The sequence below is a fragment of the Megascapheus bottae genome, chromosome 15 (genome assembly GCF_031878675.1).
Source record: "Megascapheus bottae isolate mThoBot1 chromosome 15, mThoBot2.hap1, whole genome shotgun sequence".
Lineage (NCBI taxonomy): Eukaryota > Metazoa > Chordata > Mammalia > Rodentia > Geomyidae > Megascapheus > Megascapheus bottae.
In genome coordinates this window covers 29,843,794-29,870,255 of record NC_143523.1, presented here as the reverse complement: position 1 = coordinate 29,870,255, position 26,462 = coordinate 29,843,794, and the positions used below count along the sequence as shown (strand labels likewise).

General features: G+C 41.1%; 1 protein-coding gene across 2 annotated transcripts in view; it reads right to left on the bottom strand.

Annotated features, from left to right (window-relative positions):
* Positions 1-25,802, bottom strand: part of Slc16a12 (solute carrier family 16 member 12) — a 56,761-nt gene extending 30,959 nt beyond the window's left edge. For both annotated transcript variants that reach the window (XM_090346297.1, XM_090346296.1), the window contains exon 1: positions 25,703-25,802. The gene's annotated coding sequence lies outside the window, so the exon portion shown is untranslated. The remainder of the gene's footprint in view (positions 1-25,702) is intronic.
* Positions 25,803-26,462: the final 660 nt, after the last annotated feature.

Sequence of the window (26,462 nt, the reverse complement as noted above, 5' to 3'; positions counted from 1 at the left end):
GATACAAAAAGCCAATGTGGCTAGAACTTGCTCAGGTTCCCTGTCTTGGTGCTTGGTGCTACTTCAGAACTCTACCAATAAGAAGGGCATCATCAGATTTGGCACTGAAAACTTGGCCAAGAATTGTGAGCCAAAATCAACCTCTTTCCTTTATAACTTACCCAGATAACGTCCTTAGAAAACAAACTGAAATATAAAGCACCAATTCTACAAAATCAGGGCCGTCACTTAGGATCTCATTTAACCTTAATCTCCTCTTTCAAGATTTCAACTCCAGTACAGGCATATTGGGTGTCAGACCTTGCTGGAAGATTTCAAGGCTTGTTCTATAAAACACTAAAAAAAAATATCTGCCCCAGATAGGTTATATAGCTCACACCTATACTCCTAGCTGCTCAGAAGGCCAGGAGAATTGAGGCTGGAGGCCAGAAGAAAAGTTTTTTACACTCTATCTTGAAATACCCAGCAAAAAGCAAGGCTAAAGGCTTGTGGTAGAACACAAGCTGAATAAATGTGAAGTCCTGAGTTCAAATCCTGATAGTGCAAAAAGAAGGAAGGAAGGAAAGGAAGGAAGGAAGAAAAGAAGGAAGGAAGGAAAGGAGGGAGGGAGGGAGGGCGGGAGGGAAGAAAGAAGGAAAGAAAAAAGAAAGTGCTTCTCCTAAATAATTCTGAAAGAAAGTTTAAATTTATAGGTGTGAGAATTAAGCAAATTAATTTAATTGACACTTAAAAGAATGCTTTGGGACATCTGATATGTGATGCCCAAGAGTTGACTACTGTTGACATTATAATTGTTATGATTATATTCATTTGTAAAAGGAGGCAACTGAGGCAAAGAGGATCAAACAATCTGTCCAAGCCTTGTCTGGCACAGGGTACAACCAACAGGAGCCTGTGCTGTCACACCACTCGGCACCACCTCCTTAAGTTAGGCAACTTTCATTCATGCACAGTACCATTTAAGAAGACAATATTTCTATAAGAATGTTTAGATTTTCCCCCATAGATACTGAAACTATTAGATGCTTCATAGAGATAGACCGAGGTGGAAGATTCTGCCCTGCGGGGTAATTCCTGCTATAGCAAAGGGGAGCCCTCCCCTGGAGTATGGCAAGATCTGCATCTCCCCACCTCTTCTGATTGGACCAGGAAGCCACATTCCCATCCTCCTCCCTAAAAATAAACTCAAAGATGAAATCAAATCCTGAGATACTGCGCCTTGGGAGCTGGGAAGTGGGAAATGGAGCAGCTGAGTCAAGCTGGAGCAAGGAGGAGCAGGAGCCCTGTTTACCTTGCCTACAGAGAGTCCCCGGGCAAGAGAATGAAGAAGAAATCTGCATTAGTAGTTCCCAGCCGTTGGGCAGTTTGACTCTCCTGGGGATACTTGGCAAAGGGTCTAAACTGGAGTATTAGGGTACAGAATGAGTTTAGGTAAAGAAGCCCTGATAGGTACACTTTATGTGTCGAAAAGCAGCAGCCTAACCAGCCCAGAAAGTGCTGATTGAAACAGAAGGTTTTGCGTTGCAAGCACCAATTCAGATACAGCTTGGATCTACTGGGCAAAGGACATGGGTGCTACATCCTACAATGCACAAGATATTAGTGGAAGAAAAATCTATCTGGCCCAAAGAGTCAATGGTAATAAGATGAAGGTGCTCTAATATAGTCCCTAAGACTAAGAGGATAAGACGGAGAAATAATTGGCATGTTTCTAGTGATGCTCTAGGTCCAGATTCCAGCTACTCGTGAGTCTGTTGGCTCTCCCTCCCCCGCCCCCCCCCCCACAGGTCCCTTGAAGCACTTTAAGCCCTGGCTAGAAACCATTCCATAAAATGTCTCTAATTGTTAGTACCAGTTCAGTCCATTTAGGTTACTTTGCAAACAAAGGTACTAACCTCAGGCTCCTGAAAGAACCAACTAGGATGTTAGTAGAAGCACTTCAATAAGTGCATAAAGGTTGAGGAGGAATGTAGAAAAAAAAAGTCTAGATAAAGAAAATCCCATAAGCACAGTATGTTTATATGCAGAATAAAGAGTAGCCTAATGAGACTAGCAGGTATACAATGGAAAAATCAAAAAATTAAAATAAAAGTTTCCAAGTGATACACTGGCATATGCAGTTGTAAAGCAGATATGTATTTACGTGAATATAAATCATCATTTTTGAATGGACAGAAGAAAAAGAAAAAAGAACCTTTAGGAATAGACACTTCTTTGGCAACCCATCTCTGTGCAGTGGGAACTTTACCCTATCAATGAAAACCCATGATAAGTGGCACTTTTCCCGAGTTGTGAAATAAACCAAAGCACAGGCAGACATCTCCAGCATCACAGCAATGAGCCAAAGGAGTTCTTAGGCAATAAGCACTGCCCCTGCCCACAGTTTCTCATTCTTTACTCTGTGAAAGACGGTGTGAGTCTTGTAAGGTTGGCAAGCAGTGAACTCAGGGCTTGGCACTGAGGAGGAACTGGGTTGCATGTTAAAGTCCTCCAGGCTTTGCTTATGAGAAAGTGAGCAATAGAGAGACAAAGAGAGAGAGAGGGGGAGGAGGGGGGGAGGAAGGAGGGAGGGAGAGAGGGAGGGAAGGGAGGGAAGGGAAGAAAGAAAGAAGGAAAGAAGAAAGAAAGAAAGAAAGAAAGAAAGAAAGAAAGAAAGAAAGAAAGAAAGAAAGAAAGAAAGAAGGAAGGAAGGAAGGAAGGAAGGAAGGAAGGAAGGAAGAAGAACGGGGAGGAGGAAATGAGGGAGGACACACAAGGTCTGAGAAACGAACTCCCTCATCACCTCAGTGATTCAGATTTAGGATTCATAAAACCATCACTAAATTTGAAATCAGAGCAAAGCACAGTCACCACTGAGTGGCCTATTATGGTCTTGGTTTAGGAAACCATGCCGAGATGTGGCTCATGTATCTGGAATCATGGTCGTGGGTGTGGGGTTGTCACTCCCAGAGTAGCCACTGCATGTGTCCACCAGTGATTCACTAATGGAGGGAAAATGTTGCCCATTGTCCATGTCTTTTGATGAGAAGGGCATGCCTTCAGAGTTAACCACTGTTACTGGATAAAGGCCTGGAAAATGTTGGTTAAAGAAGCATGTTCTTTCTGGGAGTCCATTTGCTCACACCTGTAATCCTAGATACTCATGAGACAGAACTGGAGGCTCATAGATTGAAACCAGCACTGACAAAAATGCCCATGATTTTTGAGATCCTGTCTACAAAATATCCAGCAAAAGCTAGGCTGGAGATGTAGTGCAACTGGTAGAAAAGCTTTCAAGCAAGCAAAACTGAGCAAACATGAGGCTCTTAGTTCAAACTCCACAAGCAGGAAAAGAACACAAAGTAAAAGTAAGTAATATGACTTACTTTTTTATATGACTTATCTGTATATGCTAGGAAGCAATCTAAAAACAAAGACAAGGAAATGAAAACGAAGGAGACAAGGCTTTTGTATTTTTCTCTTCTTTGTCTTCTTATAAAGATAATCCTGACGCTAAAGAAGAGCTATGCAGTATTTGTAGTAAGCAGGTCAAAGATGAGAAAAGAGAAGATACTGTGTTCTAGAAGGAAGGGTATGGCTCAGAGGTACTGAATCCATCTGGAGGACAGACACTCAAGAGCGAAAGCTAGCATCATGAAATGAATCATGGACCCTTTCACTGCCAAATGGGCCATGCCTCAAAAGGGTAGAGGCAGGCTCTGGGGAATTCCTTTGGTAAGTGACTGGGACGGAAGCCCTGGGCTCTGTACAGTCTGTATAGAGGGTCAGATTCCTCCAAAGATCATGCTCATCCTGGAGCAAAGGTACAAAGCTCCTCTCAGGGGAAATGACATCTTACTGACCAATTGCTATTTAAAGGAAATGCCTGGGATGATATGGTACAAAGGATGCCTTGGTGTTTTCATTCGAAAGGTCAACCTCATTGTAACAGAAGCCATGCTTTTTCTGAGGACTTGGTTGTGAGCTAGGACTAAGAGAGTCACAAGAACTACAATCAATGAGGATCTGAGGGCCAGCTCTTAACCATAGAGCAAGTCTAATCCTTTGTTCTCTGAACTAATTCTGTGCCTGAACAAGTGCTAATAAGGTCTCAGGAGCAAAACTCCTCACCTAGGCTTCAAGTCAACAAAGCACTAAAGAGATAATTTCCCAGCATGTGGCTGAGATTATTCTACACAGTCATCAAGATGAGTTGCAGGTTTAATGTGATCAGATTAAAAAGAGAACTAGAGTATCTGGAGAGTGATATGAATGGCTTACCAGTGTTGGTTGCTGTGCAGATCAGGGAAGAGGGTCTTTCATGAGGAAAGAAAGAAAAACTGGTGCCAGGCACTGGTGGCTCATCCTGTAATCCTAGTTATTTATTCAGGAAGCTGAGCTATGAGAATCGTGGTTCAAAGCCAATCCAGGCAGAAAAGTCCCCATTAGACTCATCTCCAGTTAACCAAAAAACCAGAAATGGAGCTGTGTTTTAAAGTGCTATCCTTGAGCAAAATAGCTCAAGGACAGTGCCCAGACTCTGAGTTCAAGCCCCATGACCACCACCACTACCAAAAAAGAAAAATCCTACTACCTGTACTTTCTTTAACCCTCTTGCATTTAAGTAGTAATTTCTACTTTCATGGTTTTACCATTGGGAAAAGCTTTTGAGATGACTGTTGGTGCTGTTTAAAAAGCCAAGATAGGGCACGGCAGTTTGGCTTAGTGGTAGAGTGTTTGCCTAGCATGCATGAAGACCCAGGTTCGATTCCTTGATACCACATACATAGAAAAAAGCTGGAAGTGGTGCTGAGGCTCCAGTGGCAGAGCTTTGGCCTTGAGAAAGTCCAAGGACAGTGCTCAAGCCCTGAGCTCAAGCCCAGGACTGACAAAAAAAAAAGCCAAGATAATTAAATAAGAAAACTAAGTGATATTAATAAAGATGAGCTGCACTTGTAATCTGGCTTGTTGAATGATAATCCCTTTGTACAATTACATTAAGTAACAGAAACATCATTTTTTAAAAAGAAAAGAAAACTAAGTCCACCCTTTTATAAACACACTGTTCCATTCCAATGACATCAGTTTTAACTCTAAGTGATTTCTTTCATATTCCTCCAGATAACATTAGATTTAGAGACTATTCAAAAAGAAATGCAAAATAGTTAAATTGATTTTTAAAATGATCTAGAAATACTATGAAAAGTGATTCCTTGATCTGAAAGTTTTCTAAGGTAACTACTTTTGAAAAGTTATCAATTGCAGATTACATAGTTAACTCATTAATTAATTAATTTATGACACAATTTTGCTATGTTGTTCAGGCTAGGCCTGAACTCCTAGGCTCAAGTAATCACTCTATCTCACGCCTATAAATAGCCAGAACTATAGCCATGCACCACCTTATATACTTGAGTCTGTATTTATTACATGCACTTATACCCCCAAACCCACAGTAAGTAGGTTATTTCAGATATGATGAAAAGAGCTATAAATATTATTGTTCTCTATTATCCTGTGATCAAAAACAATAATAAAGCTAAGTACCAGTGGCTCATGCTTATAATTCTAGCTAATTTGGAGACTGAGTGCCTAAGGACTGTAGCTCAAAGACAGGCTGGACAGAAAAGTTCTTGAGACTCCATCTCTAATGAATCATGCACATGTTGAATGGGATGGGGGCATGGCTAAAGTGGTAGAGCACCAGCTGAACAAATCCGCTCAGCAAGCTTGATGCTCTCAGTGCAGAATCTGATCCCAGGGGAAAAAATTAATAAAATTGCTTGTCATCACCAAGGAAAATAGGCTCAAAGTAAAAAAAAAAAAACCCAAACCATGAATGACATTACCACCACTTACAGTACTATTTCATACATAGAAGCCACCACTTGAAAATCAATAATTTCAGAATGATCAGATTATCCATGCACCTTTGGCAACAGAATACCACACGCTCAGATAGCAGAATGTTACTTTGTTAGCTGAAATATTTCTATGCATTAAAACTGCTAATAAGGACTTAGCAACTAAACTCCCTGTTGTTGCAAAAGATGCTCTGGTCATTCTTACCACATAGGAAATCCTGAGGATTTTAGGAGACAAAGATCAATGATAGATTTCTCCCCTTATCACATTCCTCACTCCAAGAGGTTCAGAACACATGGTGCCCTCTTCCTCATGATTCAAAAGAGGCATGGGAGCTTCCCCATGGGCCAGCTCCATACCTTGTTATGGAAAGAGCAGCAGGAATCATTACAGTCCTGCTCCAGAGGGCCGTCTGGAGGGGAATGGCTCTTTGTTAGGGAAGATAATAGAAAGCAGACAGGCAGTAGCTGATGGAAATGAAATCAGCCATAAGAGATGAATGTGCTGTTACAGGCCTGGTGTTGTACTTAGAAGATACAAGCAGGCACAGCTCAAAAAAAAAAGTCAGATAAATAAAAATGAAAACTACAAAATCACCTATCAGAGAAAGAGGAAGATTCTAAAATGATAATAATAATAATAATAATAGCAACATACCAGGTAAGGTGTGTCCAATCTTCCTGAACTACACTCCTTTCAAACCAGATGCTAGGAAAGCTTTAAAGAGTGAACAATTTACAGTGAGCAGGAAACAAAGGAAGGATTACACTTTTCTGTCCCACAACAGGGAGCTAATTTCCTCTTGGGCCTACCTAGAGGAAGAGGTAAGATTTGACATTAAATTCCTAAGTTATTTTTCAGATTATTTTCATATGTTAGATAATCTGTTCTCTTGAAATGGCAGAAATAACTAGTCCAGTTTTGAGATATTTGATAATATCTATTGTAAATTTTTAATCTACTTAACCTAATATTTCTACAGTGGGACCACATCCTTTGATAACACTGCCCTGAATAGGCCTTTGTGTGAGAACATCAGCGTTGTTTGAAATTACAAATCACTGGAGCAAGTTTCCATTTGTTCAATGAGTTGTGATACATTCAGTTGCTAATTTAATATAGCAGATTGAACAGACATGTTCATCTGTGCTCCTTCCTACTCCCCCAGTAACAGTAAAGAAATAAAAAGGAAATAAACCACAAGAACAAAGCAAAGAGGACTGGAGATGTCAACCACATTGGAAACTGGGAAGTGAATGAACAGATGGTATGTGACTTAGCAAAACAGAGATCACTGAAACCTAACCCCACAGGGAAGGGAGATACAAGGAAATGGTCTGTTGGCAGCACTTCCCAGGAACAGAGAATTTCTAAAGAAATCGAGCATGGAACGTCCCTAAAAATGAAGTAGATGGAAAGATTTTAAACACTGCCTGCCCTTTCCTACAATTAGTCTTCTCTTCTGGAAGAAAACTGGTACTGAACTTTCTCTAGCGCATGCTGCATGCTGGCTTTAGAACAACTGAGATAGTTTGAGTTGGTGGAGAAAGGGCTATACCATGCCATTACAGGGGGATTATCCTAGTGCAAGGTGACTCCAAAAACAGCAGCCCCACACCTCTGGACTCCAGGCAAAAGTCAGAAACATAAAGGTATAGAACATTAGAAAGAATAATAAAACATTCAGTTAAGGAAGTAGCAGAGCCAAACACACACACACACACAAGGAAAAAGAGGTAATGAAAGAAAAACCATAAAAAAAAACACGTTCCACATCTCTGTGTAAAATAAAATTAATATCAAAATCCCAAATTCCCAGTCCTACCCCATCCACAGAAGTCCATTTCAAGCTTATAATGATATAACTAAACATAGAAGGTGAAATAATTAAGCTTGAAGATGATATAATAGCCCTATTTTTGTTTCTGTCCAATCTCAGTGACCCACATCAATGAAGCTCCAAAAATATGCATGGGAAATCCCAGAAATAACCCATTTTGGAATTGACACATTATTAATGAAGACCATGGTTGACATTAGGGTGCCCACTTCTTTCCTTATGCTTTAAACTTAACATTTTTCTGATTGTAAAGGAAATTGAGCATCTTCTCATGCGCATTCTCTTTTCCTGCCTGGAATACCATTCACCATCTTCACTCCACTGGTTCCTTTGTGCCATTATCTCTTTGCAAGGTACCATTTTCCCCACATAATAATTTCATGACAATTTGTGCCCCCCATCCCTTAGAAATGCTCTATTAAATTAGACTTTTCTGGGCTGGGAATTTGGCCTAGTGGTACAATGCTTGCCTAGCATACACAAAGCCCTGGGTTCTATTCCTTGGTACCACATACAGAGAAAAAGCTGGAAATGGTGCTGTGGCTCAAGGGTAGACATCAAGCCTTGAGAAAGCTCAAGGATGTGCACAGGCCCTGGGTTCAAGCTCCAGGACTGGCAAAACAAAATAGATTTTTCTTCTATGCCAATATTTGGTTTAAACTCAGAGTCCCTTAGCTTTTATGCTCAAAGCTGGTACACTGCCATTTGACCCACAGCTCTACTTCTATCATTTTGATGCTTAATTGGAGATGTGTCTCAAAAATTTCCTAGCTGACTTGGAACCATGGTCCTCAGAATTCAGCCTCTTGAAATTAGGCTTCTTATAGACTCGTCCCTACTTAAGTTATCTCAGTTACTAATTTGTCTGTTTCTTGTTCATCATTAGGATGATAATGTACCCCCAATTGGGGAATCTACTTTATTATATCAGCTGTGGAATTCCCAACTGAAAACAAACCAAGAGCAATCTTTCTTGCATTGTTTCCAAGTTAATCTAGTTTGGCCACTCACATAGGCCAGGTTCACAGCAGCCTAGAACCCTATCTCGGGGAAATTTACAATAGTGCAGAGTCGATGTCCATTTGAGGCTGAAATTCAGGCAAAAGTGAAGCCCATGGAACTATTCCTGGAAAAAGAGGGAACTCAATTATTCATGCATTCAGAAGCTAGTGGACAAGGTTCCTGAGCAGAACTCAGCAGCTTGCCTAAGACTTGCAGTATTTCAGAGGCTCATGCGGGAGAGCTCTCAAATATGTGCCCAGTGCCTCAGTCCCTGGGGATTACATAGCAAATAAACAGTAGCCATCTTGACTGCACATGCGGCAGGCATTGCTAAAGTCTATAACATACTTCCATAAAGAAAGTGCTCAAGGTTCCAACTGCCAAGTTATATTGGTAGCCACAGATGAAGTCACTGAATTCTTACCAAGCATAAGGCAAAAGATTGGAACTTGCTTGACTTCAGACCAAATCGGTCTCCAGCTGTCCTATGAAGCCAGCAGTCTGCTTTTTTTTGCAGCCTCATCAAAGATTGAAAAGCCAAGGAGCTACTATGATCATCAAAACTTGTAAAACAAAATGAGACAAAACAAATGTTCTATCCACTATCTAAAGCTACAATCTGAGATAATGATCAAATGATCCCAGTACAGAAAAAAAGAAAAAAAAAACAGCTTAGTACCAACAGTCAAATTCTCAGTTCATATCTCTTTGGTAAATGTTCTCAAAAGCAGACCAGCATCTTGAAAAACAGCCACTAACGAGACTAGCGTAATAAATTCTTCCCATATAACAAATTTTATGATATTACAAATTAGAGATTTCTCATGTAACTGACTTCTTCTTTTCCACTTTGAATATTTTCCTTTTAAAGTAAGCATGACTTGCTGAAGTAGTAGGTCTTTAACTAGTATAAATATATAAATAGAGCCTTGCTTTACTTGGAAAAAAAGGGGAAGAAAAAAAATTCACTAATACAGTGCCATTTAATCCATAGTTGCTGTTGTAATCCCACTCAGAATTAGAAAAACTCCCTGCATGGGCCTCTTAACCTGCCTAAGACCTCTTTTTTAATGCCATCTTGCCTTTGCTGTGTGGTCACACAGCATGATAAAATGAAGGAAACATGACGTGATTTCACATTGCAGGATGGAGAGAAAAGGGGAAGTTCAGCAAGGGGGTGGATCACACAGATTTCTAGATGTACCCAAATAAAGAAGAGATATGAACTTCTGAGTAACAGGCAGTGATCTGAAAAAGACCATGAGGCTGTGTGAGTCAAAGGAAGTGGCCTGCTTCAGAATATGTCCTTTGATTGCAAGGATAGTTAGATAATCTTATGGAAAGATAAAGATATAACTCTCAGAGCTGGAGGCATAACTCAGTAATGAGGAAGAAAGAGAGAAAGAAAAGGAGGGAAAGAAGAAAGGAAGAAAGGAAGGAAGGAAGGAAGGAAGGAAGGAAGGAAGGAAGGAAGGAAGGGAGGGAGGGAGGGAGGGAGGGGGGGAGGGAAGAAGGAGGGAAGGAGAGAGGGAGGGAAGAAGGAGGGAAGGAGGGAGGGAGGGAAGAAGGAGTAAGGGAGGGAGGGAAGGAAGACAACCTTGGAAGAAAGATGCTGTCAGTGGAGTTTGCAAGATTCCCCATCAATTGGCAAATGTCCAAGTACAGTCATTGTTTTCCAGAGCTATCAAGATGGAATGGGGTAGTTGTGGAGAAAGGGCTTTGGAGGAAGTAAAGCCTTTCTGACTTTAGGCTGGAAGTGAAGGAGGAAGTGACAGAATGCCAATCCCCAAAGTCATCAACAGTTTCTCCTTTGAGAAGTCTGTGAGAAATCTAAGCATAAGAGAGAACTTGAGAGTCTCTGGATGGGACTGGCTGCCAGAAGGATGGATCATATGATTAGAGGGCTGGAACCTGTGGTACCACCTCTGCCCTAGCCTCAGGGGAAGGCAGAAGGCCTGAAGATTGACTTCATCACCAGTGGCAAATGATTTAATCGATCATCATGCCCAAGTAATTACACCTCCATAAAAACTCAAAAGCATAGGGTTCAGAGAGCTTCCAAACTGGTGAACAAGAATGTGTCCACATGCCAAGAAAATAGTGCTTCTCTAAAATTTTCAAGATGGAGAAGATCCTATATTTGTACCCATCAGACCATACTCTATTATCTCCCTAACCAGCTGTTTTTGTGTAGCCTTTGTAGTGAACTCCTAACATCTGTGTATAAACTGTTTCTCTTGAGTGCTGTGAGTTATTCTGGCACATGAAACAGACTTGAGAAGACATGAAACTTCTCAGTTACAGCCAGTTGGGCCAAAATGTGGGTGACAGCCTAGACTTACCATTGGCATCTGAACTCAACCTGGGTGTGGACAGAGGGAGAACTGAGTTCAATAGGCCATCCAGGAGGTATATGCAGAGAATTTGGGAATTGTCTGGTATGGAAAAACCTCACATATCTGGTATCATCTTCAAAGGATTAGCAGTTGGAAACTATGATCATCCTATATGAAATTTGCTCTTCTGTACATAATGTAAGGTCACAAATGTATGTATTTCCATGTTCAAAAATGTATTGTCATTTTAATAGTTGCAAAGTAATAGCTTGTATGAGTACACTGTAACTGATTTCACCAATAATCCTGCAGGTCAAGTAAGATCTTAAGAAAAGAAAATCTAGCCAAGTCCCAGCAGCTCACATCTATAATTCTAGCAACTCAAAAAGGCTGAGATCTGGGGATTGTGGTTCAAAGCTAGCCCAGGTAAGAAAGCCTGTAAAACACTTGTCTCCAATAAACAACTTCCCTCCTCTCCCCGCCCCCCTCAAAAAAAGAGCTAGAAGTGGAATTGTGGTTCAAGTGATAGAGCATTAGCCTTGTGCAAAATGAAAGCTCAGGGACAACATCCAGGCGCTGAATTCATGTACCAGTTCAAACACCAGTACACACACACACACACACACACACACACACACACACACACACACACACACACACACAAAAGGAAAGAAAGAAAAGAAAAAGAAAACTGCCTCTCATTGTCAGCTCAAGCTACTCCAGAGAAATAGTCCATGCTGACTGGCTTTTGCTTTTTCTTCCCTGTCCTGGAGACCAGAAGTCTGAAGCTAAGGAGTCAGAGTAAGAAGGCTCTGGTGAGGGCTCTCTTCCTAATCTGCAGATGGCTGCCTTCTTTATATATGCTTGCATGGCTTCCTCCTTCCCTTTCTTATCAGGACACTAATTTTATCTTGATAGCTTCAATCTATGACTTTGTTTAACCTGAATCACCTCCCAAATTCCCTATCTTCAAATACTACCACATTAAGGGGTGCAAACAAAACTTGTCAACTGCACTAGGCTCAGGCCAAATGGAGTTTTGTTACAAATTCTACATCACTAAGCTGAAATGAAGCTGTTTATCTGAGTTTCGAGGGTGGGGGGCGGGGAATTCATGAGATAATATCTCCAAAGAGCCAAGTGTAGCTTACATGATAAGGAAACACCCTCAGTTTCACCCTTAAGTACAAATGTAATTTATAAATGGCCAATTTGTTCTCTATCTCTGCTTTCCTCAGCTTATTATGGTCTAGAAAGCCAACTTCTGCGTGGCTCATCAAACATACATCTTATTTTGTTAATAAAGGACTGACTAGTTCTAGATCACAAATAAGGCCAATGAAGATTCTTTAAGTTTGTTAATTTTGGCTTTTGACAGGGATTAGGACTTGATCATAAAACTTTGGAGAGAAAGTCTGCAGGAGTGTCCACTGGAGCTTAGTGGAGAACCAGAGGCCCTCATTAGGGGTTCAGCAGGTTGCAGTGATGATGGAATTAATTGAGGGCACATAGAGTCTAGGATTTTGTAAAGTTAGTTATCAAGACTCTCAGAGAACCTCCAGTGGAAAATTCTCGAAATCAGAGAATATTGAGAGTCTGGCTTATGGATACAATTAATGAAGGAGCTTCAGGTACAAATTGGTAGAGGCAAACAGGAATCCTTGACATCTCTAACACCCACTGATATAATAGAAACCAGCCAAGGGGCCTGGAAGACTAAATGCTCAGTGCCAGAGAGCTCAAATGCCTGCCAGCTGCCTGCTTTTTGTCTCTCAGCACTGACCAATTTTGTCTCCCTCTGCAGACCCAGCGGAAGTTCATTTGTTGAAATGAAAGATAAGGGCAGTGGCCCATGCTTATGCTCATTTTCCCACAAGAAGCTCAAAGGAAAAGCATAGGGTGTCTACGTCCACGCTCCCAGGCTTGTTATTGTAGTGATCTCATCAGAGTCACATTGCAGAAAGCCCTGCTTGAGCACTCATTAGAAAACCAGGCCGGAAGACAACTCCCCAGTGACTCCTTAAGAGCTAGAGGCTGTGCTATGGCTGTCCAGCCTGAGTCACAAAATCCACTGATTGAAGCCATCTAAACTTTATCAAGTCATCAGAATTAAGTGCAGTCACTCATCACGATCAGTACCATGAGATGTATATATGTGTGTGTGTGTGTGTGTGTGTGCGTGTATTTTTTTTACAATGAAGTGTTATTTTCAATTGAACAACAAAACTAAAGTCAAATAAATCAGGTACTGCCTTAAAGGCAAATACCTATGGTTATTTGGCAAATCAAGGTGACACACCAAGTAGAAAGGAAGCTAGCCCTACGGACAATTCTAGTAATCTTATATATCCAGTAATACCTGACCCCCCAAAATATTGGCCAAATGGAAAAGGTCTAAATACTAACAAAATCAAAGTCTATGTCATTTATCTACAGGGCCATACCTGTACATCTGACTCATTCACTCTTACTTCGGAAATGATTCTGAAATAATTATTCTAGTAGACTAGGGCTTTTTCTAGCTGAGTTGTTTTCTAAGGCAGCAGTGAAATTGAACAGGAAGGTAGGGATTTCAGTTGATTTCATTCACTGCTATTCCCGTAGTACCTAGAACAGAGCTTGAGGGGTCGGAGTTTGGCCTAGTGGTAGAGGGCTTGCCTAGCATGCATGAAGACCCCGGTTCAATTTCTTGGTACCACATACATAGAAAAAAGCCGGAAGTGGTGCTGAGGCTCAAGTAGTAGAGTTCTAGCCTTGAGAAAGTCTAAGGACAGTGCTCAGGCCCTGGGCTCGAGCCCAGGACTGGCAAAAAAGAAAACACAAAAAACAAAACAAAAACCAGAGCTTGAGTATTTTCTGGATGATGAATGAACCTTGTCCCTAAGTTCCCCAGCTATTTCACACTTGAGCCTCCTTCATGGATTTTTGGCTTTGCAGCTCCTGCCTTAAATGTGATGATAAATGGCATGCAAATAAAGGGACAGTCTCGATAACTGACGAGAGTTCTTGTGGAAGTTTACATATCCTTGATGTATATGGTATATGATCTTATTTCTGCAGATTATTTGGTTAGCACTCTCATTTAACCAAGGGTCCTAGACTATAAACATCCTCGGACTCATTATTAGAGCAAATTGATTGTATTACTGAAAAGTGAAATTTTAATTCAGTGTCTAGGATTCATTCTTTTTGTTCTCATTATACTAATCTCTACTAGGGCAGGACAGTGAGAATATCTAAACTATTGTTTTTATTTTTATGGAGTGATTTTTGTGCCCATTCTAGTGCTAGAACTTAAGACGTAGGCTCTGTCTCTTAAACTGTTTTGCTCAAGGCTGGTGCTTGAATCACAGCTCCATCACTTCTGGCTTCATGCTGATTAATTAGACTTTTCTTGCTGACTTGGCCTTGAACTGTGATCCACAGATCTCCACCTTCTGAATAGTTAGGGTTACAGATGTGAGGCACAGTGCCTTGTAATGCCTTCATTCTTCCTGGCATATAGTAGGCATTCAATGATATAATCACTTTTTTCTGTTTGAATCACAACTTCTCTTTTTGGATTACCATACTGTTTAAGTTGAAGAGTTTTGTTGCCATCATGGTATTTCCAACATTGACTAGGAATCCACTGAATCTACATGGAGAATATGATTCTTGTCAAGGTCTAATTCAAGACAAAAATCAAGAGTTCAAGAGCCTCAGTTCCTCATTTAATTCAAAATGAACAGAGGTTATTAATTGCTATAGAATGAGAGGCAGAATAGGAACATGCAACCTGAAAACTCAGAATACCAAATGATCAGAACAGAAGACTGGCATGTGCTTTAAATCAAGAAGTTCCTGTGTAGGTATTGCTGGAAAATGATGACCCAGCTGGAAATTTTCTGATCTTTCATACTTGACAGCACTTTAATTTACAAAGCAGATTATCAACCATTATTCAGAGACCAACTGTCATATTCCCACAATCTTAAAATAACATAAATTATACTACAGCTCACTGACTTAACAACTTTCCAGGAAAAATTAAGAAATACTACTTGATAAAATATATACATCTAATATTCACCATAAATTTGCACCACCTTGGAGAAAACTACAACTCGTCTTCTAACCTTAAAGCAACTTGCCCAAAGTCACTCAAATGATAATATTTACCTGCAGAATCAAAGCGTCTTCATTCCTTTCAGGCAAAGTGGCCATCTACCAACAAGGGTAGGTGTTAGAGAAATAGCAATGCTGGTAAGGCAGCCCTTGGGCCTGGCACCAACGTCTTCACTGGTAAGGTGCCCTGTTCTCTGTCTAGAAGACAGAGCAGTGCTGGCAGGGAGCCAGAGGCACAAATAGCTCTCCTTTGTGGAAACGGTGGGCTGTCAGAGGACACTGGCTTCTCTCTGCTGCTAAAATTGGGAATGCCCTGGTCCCCAAAGCACAGCATGACACATGCTTCATCCAGGTACCTCCAGATGAAGATAAGGCACTCTTGACCTTCTGCAGCTGTTCTACCTGTCTGGTGGAGGGCACAGCTGGCTTTCCTAAGGGGATTTAGATATGTGGGGTGGATGACCTGGAAGAATACCATCAAACAGTTCAAAGGGCAAGCTAGTATGGAAGCAGATAGGGGCTGTGCGATTCTTTTATCCCTTCTCTAAAATGTGAATGCTCTTAAAGGTAATCGAATGATTTTATTCTGAAAAAAGCAAGAAAAGCAAATAAAATACCAATTTGGTATTCCAGGCATGCATGTTTTATTACATTAAACAACAAAAAAGGGAATCCCCAGGTGAAACCGACCCTACACCCGGTTTTTGTCTCAATCCTTGGGCTCTAATGTCCCAAGACTGCAACCTGAGATGGGAAATAAAACATTCAACAGAGTTCTTTCAGTATGGTTGTGACCAGTACATGCTTAAGTGAACATAACCATAAGTCAGGCAAATCTGTACGAAGTGCCTAGGACATCAAATGCTCAGTAAATGGAAGAGTTGTTCTTACCATCATTAAATGAGCAAAGTACATTTGTATACCCACGTATAGTATATTTGAAGTGCTTGCTTTCAATTCTCACACCAATCCAAAAAATAAAACAACAATAACACCTCAGACTCACAGAGCTGGCAAACTGTCCAAATTCATACTGCTCACAAATACTGAAGCTGGAGACCTGAATGCTATCCATGACTTTGCTGATTCGACAAAGCTGTCTGAATTTCAAACTAATGCTCTCTAGCCTTCTCTCTTATCAGAAACTTTGTAGTTAATTGCCAATATCTGGTCAACTTAAAACAGCTCATCACAAATTATAGTAGTTGTGTGTGGTAGTACATTCTTATAACTACAGCACTTGGGAAGCTGGAGTAGGAACATCATGAGTTCAAAGTTGGCCTGGGATACATAAAAACATTCTGGTCTCGAAGGTATTTTGCTAATCTTGTTCTTCCTGCATATGATAGATATTTACAGGAAAGAATTGTGATCTAATTCTTACCAAAGACTTGAGGAGAAGTCTTCTAGGAGCTTCTAGGAGAGATTTTCTCACTGCTGAAGAGACAAATACATGGCCTGTCTTTATCCACTAGAAGTTTTCACTATGAGTTCCTTCAAATTGAGGTAGCCATTGTGGGGCCATAAGATTGCACTGAAGCCAATCAGGTTGAGGTTGCATCAACTGCTATCTTCTCCTGCCTCAATCCTAAACTACCAATCCCCCATTTCTTTTCCATTAACCTACATCCCAACCTTTCTATTCTTGTAACTGGTAGGGCAAGTTTTGTGAAAGGAAAACTCCCAATCGTGCAGATTAAGAATTCCAGCAGAAACTAAGTGGAGTGTCATGACTCAGTGACAGTAAGCTTTACCTGTTGTTTCTCACGTGTTGAAATCTGAAATCCTCATTACTCGATGTGGTCTCTGCAGTTTGCATGATGGTTACCAGCACTGTATTTCGAGTGTGCCCTTGAAAAGTTATATAACATCAGACAAATCGCTTCACGTTCTCTGTGCTACAGATACTTTGACTTTAAGTTGAGATAACAATAACAGTGAAAAGAATCACAGAGAAATGACACCACAGTCTAGAAATTCTGCTCCTGGATTTCCTATTATATGTGGGAAATATTTTCCTTCCCATAGAAGCCAGTCTAAGTCAGAGCTTCTATTCCTCAGATCACCAAATGATGCATTTCTGCTCATACCAATTATGGATCAGATCCACACAGTCTTCAGATATGAAGTTTTGTAAGGTTGCATGAGATCTAATTCCCTTTTTTCCCCTGTAACACTACACTGGCAGAAGAGATAAGGAGATGTATGTACAGCTGGATGAGGGGAAAACATATTGCTGGTTTCCTGTCATGTGGCTAACTATAGCAGTGGAGGGCGCCACACTGGGTTCCACTGAAGCTTCTGGCCCCTCTCCCATGACCTTTCCCCCACAAGCCACAACAGAGCTCCACATCTGGAAAGCTGGATGGTTTTCAGCTGCCTCTTTCTGCCGACAGAATGCTTGCTATACAGCACATTATTGGGAGAAAAGAGAAGGGATGAGAAGGAAGGAGAGATTTCATTAGTGAAAGGATGATGATTTGGCTAAAGCAACCCAACTTCCCTGTGAAATGTGTTGTTTGGCCATTTCATACTTCAAGTTCATTTTCAGAAACTACCATGCAAAATATGAAGTATCCAACTTGTCCTTGAAGATCTAGTTTCTGAGAACTTGGATTGTTTTTAAACTTATGCCGTGTGCCAGCTAGTCCTTTGTATATTTCCCTATGATCACACATAACGAGTTTCAGCCCCCTGAAATCTAGACAAGCCCTAGCACTACCAGGCAATCCTCCAATAATGCACTTCTATCCCTATAACACAGATGGAAGCCAGGTCTGCTTTTCCCCTCTATTCCTTTCTTTTCCTTCACATATTCTTCATTCTGCCTTTAAGAAAAGAGGATAGGAAGTCTTCAATCTCTTGTCCTCTCAGCCACAACCTTAATTATTTCATATCCCAGATGATTCATCTGTATACCCCCCCCCACGCACACTTGGCCATATAGTCCCAAAGCCACATTAGATGTTCCAAGCTTCATGTCTGAGATTTAAGGTTGTTGTAAGGATTAATTACCCTCCCTCCCTCCCAACTTGCTATACTGCATAAGTCTCAGACTCTTAAACATCAACTGTCCCTGATCTCCAACCTTCTTTGGTCCCAAGTTCCCTGCTACTCATAATCTACTACTAGCCAGTCCTGCCTATTTCTCTTTTTCCCTGAAGACTGGAGCTCTAACACTTCACTTACTCTCTTGCTGGTACCTCCACCCAGGTTACCAATCTCCGATTCTATTCAAATACCCCATGCTTGATAGTCCTATGACTGGTAAAGCAAGTTTTGGAAGAGGAAAACTCCCAATCATGCAGATTAAGAATTCTAGCAGAAACTAAGTTCTGGGCATCATGACTCAGAGACAGTATTGTGCCTACTTCTTGCATGTTGGAATTTGAAATCATAATTACTCTGTATATTCATCAGTTTCCTTAGGTAGCACAATGGTCGCCAAACCTGCACCCTCATTGTGCCAGTGAGAAGCTGTATAACCCCAGGCAAGTTGCTTAACCTTCCTGTGTTGTAGCTACTTTGGTTTTAAATTAGAATAACAATTATACCTTTTCAAGGTTACATAGAAAGTTAGTGAGTTACTTATGTAAAATAAGTTTAAGCATTCTTAGAGTTTAGTGTCCATAAAACTAAGGTAATATTTTAGACAGACAATTTTTGCCTTTAGGATTGCCCGCTATTTTTCAACTCTACAGATAGCACCCTTTTTTTTTTAACACAAGCCTCTTTCTATATCTTCTTTAATCTGTAATTTTTCTCCCTCCATTTAAAGCAGAAGGAAGAATATGGGGGGTGGGGGAAGAAAAAGCAAAGCAGGGAAGAAACTCCTCCTCAGCCTCCCCCACTCTATCATTAATTTCTTCCTTTCACTAAACCAGCCTTTCAGCTGTCTGCACTATCTTCTTTCTTCTTCTCACTTCTACCTCAATGGAATGGAATTTGCCCCTTGTCTCCCTAGCATGACACTCAAACTGTTCTTGTCCTTGTCACCCCTTGCTTACCCTGTTATCCAATTAACTGGCCTCTCTCTAGCACTAGTCGACCTTCTTTTGATCAAAACTGGTTCTCCCTTAAAGCACCATGATAAGAATCTCTCCTGTTTGTCCTTCTTTCCTATAGACCCTTACTTTTTTACTTTTTATGAACATTCATGACAGTTGTAGCATTTATTCATTCACTCAACAAATCATCTTGCATGCTTACCATAGGTTGGAGCATTGTCTTAGTCTGTTTTCTGTTGCTAATAATAACAATACCACTGCCTGGGTAAGGTATAAAGAAAAAAAATCTGTTTCAGCTCATAATTCTGGTTCAAGATCAAAGGACTGAGAAGCAGCACAGAGCAACATAGAATTTTAAAAACTAGGGATAATGGGAGAGACCTAGTCAAACTGGGTTTTATGGCAGACCCACTCTGGAGACAACTCCATGCATCCATTAGTTCACTAATTATATGAATTAATTAATTTACTCAGGAGAGCGGAACCTTAATTATCTCTTTAAGATCTCATTTGGTCCTACTTGTTTATAATGGAGTCTCAGAAAGAATAAACCATATTTAGACCACAGTAGGCACTGGAATGGTTGCTAGGGATAGTTAAGCAAAACAGCTAAAGCTCCCTGCAAGAAACCATTAGTCTCAGGGTAGATACAACATAGACCTAGGTGGTCAGAGATTGTGCTGTGGCAAAGACACTGTGAATAAGACTTACAATCCTGCCCTTACAGTTGGTAAGTTATTTAATAATGAACTATATCTACTACTTGGGGGAATATAAACAGTATACACTGATAATCTCATCTGCATCCAACATTATTTTTATAGAAATAGTAATGGGAACTTTTGTTATAACAAGTTATAATGGTTAAGTCTTTAACTGTGCCATGTTTAAATTACTTAATAAAAGACATTTTGATGTATTTAAATATTAGCAATTGTTTTCCACCCAGAGTGTGGGTGAGGATCTCATACTGGGCCAGCTGACTGTCTGGGTTCACACTAACCCCAATATCTTCTCTATGTAACCATTTATTCCAATAATAAAGTTGTTTGAAGAAGCTTATGATTTTGAAATAGTATATTACTAGGTGGTTTTCAACCCTACTTAGACATGAGCTTCACCAGAGAGCTTTAAAACTACTGATTCCTTCACCCAGTCTCAAAAATAGTCAACAGTGAGTTTTCGGGTAGAGCACCGACTGTAGCATTTTTCTTTCCCCCAGATGTTTCTAATGTATATCCAGCTAAACCATTGGTATAGAGTCTTGAATCAACGGATTTATGCATGTTTAGTTTTCAAGTATCTACCATACGAGTATGCCTCTTAGAACTAACTCTTAGGACCAGTTAACATAGACTTTCCCATCTCTGAGTGAAGAAACAACCCTGAATACAGGATTTAACCACATAACACTGTTATGTGCATAAAATTGTTTTGTATATGGTTCTTCTATCATCTATGGTGTGGCTGTTTTGAAGTTACAGATTCAGAGAGCTAAAGTTGCTATTTCAAGAAATACAGCTGGTTTCAATAGATAAATATGAGCTCATTTCCATGGAAAATATTTCATCAAGCAAAGCAGAGTTGCAAAAACAATACCAGTTGTCCCCCAAATAAGTAATTACACCATTAGTCTGTAATAAGTCAATGAACAACAAAATAATAAAGTGTGTTCAGGAATATGTTGAAAAAATATAGTTTAAACATGTTCTGAGTAATAAATTTAGTGTTCATGTAGATATGAAACCAAGTTTCATAACAGAATTTGGAGTGAGAAAACATTTTTATACAACATGAAAACTAGGGTCAAGCCTCATCTACTGTCTCAAATAACTATCCATAAGAGACTCACAAATGACTTTCTTTTTCTTTTTCTTTTTGTCCGTTGTGAGGCTTGGACTCTGGGCCTGGGTGCTGTCCCTGAGCGCTTCAGCTCAAGGCTACCACCCTATCCCTTGAACCACAGCGCCACTTCTGTTTTTTCTAGTGATTAATTGGAGATAAGAGTCTCACGGACTTTAATACCTGGCTGGTTTTGAACCACACTCCTCAGATCTCAGCCTCCTGAGTAGCTAGGATTACAGACGTGAGCCACTGTGCCCGGCCTAAATGGAAATTTCTATCCAGATAGAGAGAGGAGCTATTTTTACATACTCTTAAAAGTTCAGAAATTGAAGCTTACTCTCTTTCAACTCTCTTTCAACCAGAAGTCATTGGTATAGAGTCAAAGAGTTGCTATAACATATTTTAAATACTTTATCAACTTTAGTTGCATGAACAAATGTAAATTCATTAACTAATCTTCGGCTATTATGTCATGACTGGAGTTCTTTGTTGCCTTTCCTGGTTAAATCACACCCAGATTTCTTGCTTCCATTTCTAAAATTGGAGAAGAAGCCTGTAAAAATAGTTGACTAGAAATAGAAGTCTTCCTGTTTTTCTTGTACTCTCCCAATATTTTATAGACCGTTCTACATGTAAGTTGTAGTTTGTTATTATTGCTTTTTTAAGCTTTAAAAGTTTCTAAGCTTTTTTCTTTTACACTGAGATGAAATTTATAACATAAACACTATTTTTTTTCAGACTAGAATCTTTAACTTTCTTCTTCTTCTGGTGTTTGTGATGGGAATACAGGGCCTGTGCATGCTAGAAAAATGTTCTACTACTATTGAACCATTTTAAAGTGGACATTTTTTCTTTTTTTATCATATCCATCATGAGCATTACTCCTAATTCTAGAATGTATACATCACCACACAAAAGAAACTGTGTAATTATCACTTACTCCTGGTTTCTTCTACTTCCATCTCCTGGCTCCTGTGAAGGCACCTGTGGTTTCCATGGAGTGTCTCTTCTGATTATCTCAGATAAATGGAATAATATGATAGGAATTCTTTTGTTATCTGATTTTACTTACATTTTCAAAGTTAATATGCTTATATATGCAAGTATAAATACATATATATGCGTGCATATATATACATAAACACACACCTTGAAATCAGGTCCTTAAACTCACTAGACAGATACACATTCTAGAACTTGACCTATGCTATAACTTGTCCACAATATATTGTTAATATGGCTTACTTTCATTGGCTGTTGTAGTTTAGATGTCAGATATCCTTTAAATATCCGTGTGTGAACAGGGTAGTACCAATGGGAGGTGGTAGAACCTTTGACATATAAAGTTTTATAAAAAATCTCCTTAGGAACAAAAGGCGCATAGTATCCTTAATATGTGGCTATTAAATCCAAAGAGTACAAGAGCAAGGACTCAATATCTGCATACCCAATGTTATGGACATGGTAATGGAAATATAAACATAACTATATAGACATAAAAACCTATGACTCTATAGACATAATATTTTATTTCATAAATTAATATATGTTTCTATGACATACAAACCCTTAGCCTAATTTTGATTAAGTTCTAAATACTAAGTCCCAGTGATTGTAAATAGAGATTCCCTTCTTGAACACTTGTTTGTTAAACTTGTCATTTAAAATATGATGTAAAAATCAACGTTAATAAATTCTTTAATTAAAAAAAGATTTAAAAAATCTCCTTAGGTAAGTAATAGAGGACATGCCTCTGAAGGACATGCCTTTAAAGAGGGTTGTTGTATCTCACCCCCCACCACCTCTTCTCTCTTCTCCTGTCCTTCTTGGTCATAAGACTAGTAGTTTTGAAGTTCAATAAATATTTATAAAGCAAATTAATTAATAACTAATTACAACTTACTACCTGACTACAACAACTCTTCTTCTGTCCCCACCCCACAAATGAATGCACACTAAATAAAAGAAGAATTAGCTTCTGGTGGGTCAAAGTAATATGCAAATGCAGAAAAAAATTCATTTCTCCAGCAGGCATCAAAAATTGTGACTCTCCCCCAGTGTTTGACAGGGGCCACTTTTAAATAGAACATTAATATAACATAATGACATTTCCTGATGTCTTTTGTTGTCGAGAAAATTAAAAACAGAGACAGGAAATCTTTGTGCTCAAAATCTCCCAATATCTTTAACTGTGGATTTGGCTTTTCTCAATTATATTATATGTTATAATGAGTTTGTTCATGGAAATATGGGGGGGTCTATTCATGAGAAAATGTCTTCAAATCTAAGCTTGAAAAAAAAACAGAAGTAAAGCATTTGGTTAGAAGAGAAATGCACGGAAACCTCCAAACGTTAAACACTTTTTTTTGGCTTTAGAAGACCAAAAAACTGCCAAGTTCATTTTGATAAGCTTTTGTTAAGAACAACAAACATGCCTGAGCTTGCTCCCCATCTGTTTTGAAGAAAATGCAATGGAGAGAATTAGAAAATGCTTAAAACTGGAATGTCTGATTAAGAAGGAAAGCTACTATATTGTCAGTTTTCCCAATAAGTCTTGGTTGGGCAACCTATCACATGGCAGAGAGTGAGGGAATCAAGACATACAGTGATACGGAACAAAACAGCCCTGTCTACATGAAGACAGCCTGCTAATGCTGGGAAGTCTCCTGTACTCAAATGATAGCACTAACACCTTTGAGACAACTCATTCCTCCATTCCTCATTAAATTCAACGTCACCCCAGGGATGTTCCCAAAGGTAATGAACCCCAAGGGAATATATGCTCCAACTCAGATATTTCAGAAAGTCAGTTCATAAAAACGAAAGCACTTTCATTTAGGTTTGTTTTATTGTTTCCTATGATTGAAAAAAAAATCAACAGAACTCCAGGATTGGAAGGAAGATAAATTAAAACATTCATCTTTCCAGCAAAGCTGAAATTCTCTTTCATCTGTCTAAGAAAATCCTAGACAGATTCTAATGAGTGAAATGGAACTTTAGCCTCACAGGATCAAAGTTCTTTGTTTTGTCCACTGGCATAACCTAAATGCCCAGAAGAGCATTGGGACAATCAGTAAGTAATTCAGCTGACCTGGGTGGCGCAAGCTTGTCACCACAACGCTTTTAGATCTTGCCAATAATTATTACAGAGAACACAGAATCAGAAGAACTCTGAGAGCAGATATGGGTAGACTTACTTTTGCCTATTTCTTTGTTAGGTGTTCGCCTGGGACATTTTCTTCAGATTCATCTTAACATGAAAAGAGTTTAAAATATTGCTCCAAATTAAGGATGTAAAAAATTAAGAATGTACATGTTATATATAATATGGACACACACTTAAAGTTGTGCTACACAGTCCGTTTGAGCAAATTAACCCTCTTCATTTACTTCGGAATCCTAGCCAGTTTAAAAATAGAAAAGTAAAGAAAACACAAAGAACAGGAGACTGATAGGACGAGATGATTCCAGTCGCATCGTTGTCTTTTTTTTGTTCAAAATGCCTAGAGATGAAGGGTCTAGAAGACTGACGTAGGAAATAGCAACAATGTTTGATTTCAGTTTTTATCCCATCTTCACGAAACTAGCCAAATCTTGCTCACCTGGAGCTGAACTTCAAGCTCCATAAGCTGATGGGTTCGAATCTAGTAGGTGATGATTTTTGTTTGTGTCTATAAAGTGTCTGGTTTCTAAGATCCTATAATTCTAAGTAATCAAATCCGGCTACTCAATAACTCCTTTCCTTCCTGCCATTCAAGGCTTCAGCAGACACAGGATGCACACAGGAGTCATAAACTTGGGAAGGGACACGAATTATGACTGGGACAGTTAATTTCCGAAGCTGGTGCGCTCAGATACCAGTGGTCCACAGATGGCCGTGTTCCTGAATCTGGCCTGACTGGCTTTCCCTCTAGGTTAAGCCTCTGGAGCGCCCGGTGAAGAATCAAGCAGGAGGAATTAATTACAGGCCCATCAGTGGAAGTGTTTGGTTCAGAATGGAGAATTGTGAGTTCATTATTTTTTTTTACCAGCATATCTGATTTTCCTAAGGGACCAGAAGCCACGGGATGGGGAAGGGGGGAAGATTAAGTTTAATTCATTAAAACAACAACAAAAGGCAAACTTTGAAGTGTAGTGTGTTCTGAAGAGATCACCCAAGGTGAAATGACGGTTCTTGTGGAGGGACAGAGGTGGGTTGTAAAAATGCAATGGATGCAGGAAAGGTCGACGGGGTGGGAGGTGGTGAGGGGAAGGGAGACGGCCTCTGGGCAGTGAGGAAACCTCAGGAGATGGAGATCAGAGCCATCACCTCCCTCCCACGGGCCTCCACGAACCTCGGCGGGAGCCGTGGCACCGCACGGGCAGCACGTGAAAAACGTCCCAACCCAACCCGCGACGCGCGCGGAGCCTCCACCCAGCGCCACCACCCAGCGCGGGGCCGAGGAGGGAGAAAAGAAGGGGAAGCCCGAGCTCCCGCCCGCTCCGCGCCGCGCCGTCCTGCCTCCGAGGACGCCCGCCCTGGCCACCTGAGCCACCGCGCCCAGGGCACCGCGGAACCGCGCCTGATCCGAGGGCGCGGGGGTCCTGGCTCAGCAGCCATCCTCTCCGTAGCGACCCGGACATCTAGCGTCCCCGGGGCTAGGGGAGTGGGAGCTCCCGCTCTCCCCTCGTCGGGCCCCCGTGCTACGTCCACCCGCACCCGGGTCCCGCCGCGTCCTCACCTCGCGGGGACCGCCGCAGCCCTGGCGGTGGCGCACCGACATGTCCCCCGAGGCGCCCCGCGGGAACGCGTCCCGCACGGTGGCCCTGTCCTGGGCCCCAGGCGCTGCGACCCGTGCTGGCGAGGGGCGGGGAGCGGACCCGGAGGAGGCACGGCGGAGGCCGGGGCCGGGGCGGGGAGGCAGGAGGATGGCGCCCGGGGCGGGGGGCGGGGGGGAAGTGTCAGGGGGTGGGGGGGTGGGAATCGCACTGATCGTCCCCCCTCCCCCCGAAATGCACTGTCTGCTTCAGCCCCGCCAGCCCTAGGGAGACGCCGCGTGCTGGGGCTCGGCCAGGGGTGAGGGGCGCGGGGAGGAGGAGGGACGCCGCGCGGTTATGTAATGCACCGGCCCGCGGTGTCCCGGCCAGCGCGCGCCAGGACTGTCCGATCCCGGGAACAGACGTGCGTACCCCGGCCTACACGAGCCAGCGGGGCCTGGTGTTCTATGCGCTCTCTCTCTCTCTCTCTCTCTCTCTCTCTCTCTCTCTCTCTCTCTCTCTCTCTCTCTCTCTCTCTCTCTCTCTCTCTCTCTCTCTCTCTCTCTCTCTCTCTCTCTCTCTCTCTCCCTCCCTCCCTCCCTCCCTCCCTCCCTCCCTCCCTCTCTCTCTCTCTCTCTCTCTCTCTCTCTCTCTCTCTCTCTCACACACACACACACACACACACACACACACACACACACACGATTCCTTTCCCTGCAGGGTCAAAGAGCAAGCAAGCTCTCT